We start from the raw sequence: 5,180 nt of genomic DNA on the forward strand, positions 1-5,180 counted from the left end.
TAGAAACATAGTGTCAGGTTTGGTTTATATCCTAGTGTTAGAAATATATAGTTTGCTTGACATAAGTGAGATATCTGCACATTCTAAGGACACCAGGAGTGGTTTATGGCCCAGGAAACTGAGGGAGTGATTTGGGCTCCACCTGGGGATCCAAACATGGAGAAGGATTTATGGCCCAAGATAAGACCCAACAAAGCCACTTCTATCTTGCTCTCAGGGCAGGATGACACCAGTGGATTTGTTGATTGGGAAGACAGCCCAGGGGGCAAGAAAGGTCAAAATTTTACCTTAAAAGGTAAAAAGTAAACTGCTAGAGTGGAATGTGTAAACAGGGGCGGGAAACTTATAGGATAATTTGAGGCGTCGGATGGGCTGTGAACCCTGGGCTACCCAGCCAGTGGGGAAACGGGAGGGAAATTTTTGTCGGGAATAGGGAATATAAACCGTTATTCACCTGACTATGGGTGTGCCTGCTTGTTTAGGTCACCCATTCTTGCAAGAACGTAAATAAACTGTGCTTCGTTGAAGGATCTGAGTGGGCCTGTTCACTGGCGCGACAAACGTTTCTCACAGCGGGTGCCCCGTGGAGCTGCCGGGGCTCGGCCCTCCCGCGCTGGGCACCCGCTCATCCCCGGCCTGCGAGCGGCCGGCCCTGCCTGCCTCCCCGCCAGTGCTCCTGGAGGGGTTTCCTACCAAGGTTCTTCACGTAAGGCATGATCCCACAGCTGCGGCAGCAGCGGAGCTTTAACCCAAGTGCCTTCATTTGGAGAGATGCTGCCACCCTCCCCTCATGCCCCTCAAATCCACAGCTGCGAAGCGATGCAGGATCTAAGTCATGGAGGGCAGAAGGATCACGGTCTGGCTTCCAGCCCCGCAGCCTGCACAACCTAAGAAAGCCTTCTTCATCCCCACACCATCGGAGCTCAGCCAGGATTGCGGAGCACCTCTGCTCTTGCCTTGCCCCTTTTATCATCCTGTCAGCAGCACAGCAAGGGATACAAACTCAGGTCCTCTAGAAGTAGCCTACTAAAGGCACTCTGGAAAAGAGAGCAGCACAAGGAATTTGCTGTCAGACTGAAAAACATGTAATGTATTCTGAAACTCTTGTGTCAGAAGTGGAAAAGAAACAAGCTATTTCCTAGCACCTTCCAGCTTTCCTTTCTCACCTGTAAAGCAGTCAGACAGGAAGAGAGTGCATCTTCTGTGGGTCAACCCTGCTAGAATAAGTTCACAGGCACCTTTGCAGTGGAGCAGTAGAGCTGCGAGCCCCTCTTCTGCCCAGCCCCAGGAGGCTCATCCATGTTAGACTGAGACCTCAGCCAGGCAGTGTGCTGAGCTGGGCATGGCCTCAGCTCCTCAGGTTCCCCAGACAGCATCCTCGAGCTTCCATAAACCTGAATGCATAAACCAGACTTGGTACCCTCATAGAAACACCCCAAATAAATTGTCAGCCATAGGGAACACTTCCCTAGGAACATCCAAATACTGTTGCTGAGTTTTGGGGCTCTGCTCTACCTGTTTGCTCTGAAACTCTTCCCATTCCTCTTCTCTCAGTATCTTTTTGACTGCATTTGAAATCCTGATTTATTTCTCTACTGGCTTAACTCCTCATTTTTCTTTCCCTGTTCTTCTCAAACAATTAAAATAAAAACAAAACCTATATTATATATTCCTATCAGACATAATTATCAGTACTTTGTATATTGCTAGGATTGAATCATAGCCAATTAACATTACAAGCCTAGTTACTTTTACTTTGAGTTTCTATTGAAGCATCAGTCAGCAAACACCAGGGAGTGGGCTGAATCTGGTGATGCAAATCCATTTGGGATCAATACCTCATTCCCTAAAATGGGCACCTCTGACCTTTCAAAGAATTGAGCAGACCTTGCTCTTTCTTTTCAAGGATACACAGCAGAGGAGAAGGGGGAAATAGTCCTGTTTCCACCTCCACCTCCTTTTTGCTCTATCCAGATGGTGAGCACATGGGCCCGGAAAGGGAGAGCCCAGCTTTTAAGTACCCCAGAAAAACACCCCTACACAACCTGCCAGTTTGTTGTGGGTATGCAGAGAAACGACTGTGTCTCCGCCCTGCCAAAGGCCTGAAATTCAAGTTCAGAAGCTCTGTTATAATATGTTATGACATTATGGACATCCCATTAACACTCCTGTTTCCCGAAGCATGCTGGGGCACTTACCCTGTGCTAAATCTGGTTTACCAAAGAGAAGGCACAGCCACTTTTTCTCTGTCTGAATTGAAAGAGAGGATAGCTGTGCTTTGAGAGGACAACAGTCCTTATAGTGAATATTTAGATGTGAGGAGGGTGCCCTATACCCATCACCCAGGGCCCTGAGGTGGAGGAAGACTCAGCTTTGCCCAGCTTGGACTAAACACTCATCCTTGTGGGGAAAGTGGCTGCCTGAGCGATAGATGGAGCCACAAATACAGAGGATGTGAGAACTTTTAATCAGAAACTAAAGGGCTATGGAGCCTTCTGGCAGAGCAGCATGTGAGCTAAAATTTTCGGGATTGCAATTTTGGAGCCTTCTGCTGGTGCTCCAAAGTCTTTTGGCTCTGAACCTCAGTCAGTACCCAGCATGCAGAACTGAAGACTTATCTGTCAGTGCCAGTTTTGCTGTAGGAACATTTTGTCAGAGCCTGGGCTTTCAGGAGGACCTGCTTGTTGAATAATCATCTCCTGTGGCTGAAATACCATCCACACCCATGGCTCTTGTATGTTGTTGGTTGGGCCCTATTGGTTGGAACCTGGTTGAACACCAGAAAACACAGAAAGAGCATAAGCAGAGAGTGTGTACTGATGAGAAATGAGGTGCGCAAAAAACCCCATTTGAATTAGGTGAGAATTTGGCTCAGCACCAGAACCACCCTCTTCCCACAGCTAACCCTGAGCCCCATCTGGAGCAGAGAGTTACCAGAAGAGGGGGCAGAAGCCCACATCTTAGGAGCAGCCCTATCACATCACTTGGTGGGGCTCAGACACAGTTGAAAAAAGCATCACTCTATGTGCCCAGAACACACATAAAGCAATACCCGGTTTCCCCACTCCCACCCAACTGAGAATACATCATATTTATAAGACACATTTTCCCTATGTACTTTTTTTTTCAAGCTTCAGCAGGAAAGACAGGGCTGTTTTTACACACAGTGTACAGACAGAAACGTTCAAGACAGAGTGGGTGAGAGCTGTCAGTGACAGAGTGAGACCGAAATACAGCTGTGGCTTCAGCCCTTGGAGTCAGCCTGGCTTTTCCCCCTCCTTGAGAATTTGCTTCTGGGGGTCTACAAAGTATTTCTTCCTGTTTCCTCAAATCAGGGTGTCATGCTTTAACCCCAGCCAGCAGCCAATCATTCATGCCCTTCCAGTGGAATGGGGGAGAGAATCAGAAGGGTAAAGGTGAGAAAACTCATGGGTTGAGATAAAGATATTTTAAAAGGTAGAGCAAAAGCTGTGCATGCAAGTAAAGCAGAACAAGGAATTATTTCAGAGCTTTCTATCAGCAGTCTAGGGGTTTGGCCATCTCCAGGGAAGCTGGGCTCCATCATGCTTCCTGATGACTTGGGAAGACAAACATTTCCCCCTTCTGTATTCTCCCCCCAGCTTTTTATGCAGAGCATGATCTCTTTTGGTACAGAATATCCCTCTGGCCAGTTGGAGTCTGCTGTCCTGCCTGTGTCGCCTCCCAGCTTCTTGTGCACTTCCAGCCCATTCACTTGTGGGGTGGTGTAAGAAGCAGAAAAGGCCTAGAGGCTGTGCAGGCACTGCTCAGCAATAACTAAAACATTTGTGTATTACACTGTAAACACTGCTTTCAGCACAAATCCAAAACATAACCCCATACCAGCTACTGTGAAGAAAATTAACTCTATCCCAGCAAAAAAACAGGACACAGGTGTTAGAAAGAATGTGAACCACATGTGAGAATGACTCATTAATTGTCCAGATGACCCGCTGATGAGGAGAAGTTGCTAATAAAAGGTTCTGCCCCAGGAATAGAGAGAATGGTGTCGTGTGGCTTATTTGCCTTTCAGTGTAGGCTACAGAAAATTACAGGCCAGGCCAAAATAAGAACTTTTGAAGGTAATTGGTTACATTTTTAATTTCTAACACACAGTGAAGGATTTGGTGTTGTTGTGGACTTTATGTTATTTTTGTAAGTTGGCTGCATTTGTAGCACGATATGTCTGTAATGTGAGTAATCAGATATGAAAATTAATGTCAGATAATAGGGATAAGGAGCTATGGCTTGGTTTGCTTGGATCTTGTTATGGACTGGGAATTTTTTGTGTGTGTTCCTCCATCTCAATTCATAGTCTGATTTTTCTTAAATATTTAAGCCTCTCTAAAAGCTAAAAAACCCCTGCCACGTTAATCTACTGATGGATGTTCCTGTATATTGCAAACTGCTGTACTGGAAATAATTGTCCCATTTACTCATATAAGTGTTTTTAAAATAAGTATTTTTGCCACTCCAATTGTGAGAGTACTCTAACTTGACTGAAACTTGACTAAATAGCAATTCGTATGTTTTTTAGTCTCCATTGTGTTGTCCAAATACATTTTCCCTTTTCCTGATGGAGAACACCTCTTGTACTCTCACAATAGCCAGCTAATATCCCTTGGGGGATTAGTTTAGAACTTTGTATGGAAATTTTTTAGAGTATTTGGGGTATAAAATGTTATGGTCTGCAGAAGTTATTCAATTGTTAGATTTAAAATGAAAGAAAGATCTAAATTGATAATGGAAGAAGTTAGAATATAGATTCCTCTTAGAAGGAGAGGCAGGCTGGGCCTCAATTTAGACTTGAGGTAACAGTTATGTTGCTTAAGAAAGTCTTATTGAAGGAGACTTGTTGTGCTTCAATCCCACATACATTCCAAGTGGCAGGGGAAAAATCTCTTTTGTGGTCTTCATATCTACTGTGACAGTGCTCTGGTTTTATAACAAGGTCTCTCTCCTAAAAGGTAGGCTGTAAAAGGGTATTAGTAGTTAAAATCTTAGCTCTGCTATTAATTAACTATGGTGTGTGTCTCTTTCAAGAAAAGAACAAGCTTTCTTCTTGATGTAGAAAACCAGAAGGTGTAACTCACCTTGCTATTGTGTCCTCTTGCCAGCAGTTAGCAGAAGCCAAAGCCCAATTTGAAGATCTCCCTTTTGTG

Source organism: Chaetura pelagica, unplaced genomic scaffold (assembly GCF_000747805.2).
Source record: "Chaetura pelagica isolate M959 unplaced genomic scaffold, ChaPel_1.0 scaffold377, whole genome shotgun sequence".
NCBI classification, from domain to species: Eukaryota; Metazoa; Chordata; class Aves; order Apodiformes; family Apodidae; genus Chaetura; species Chaetura pelagica.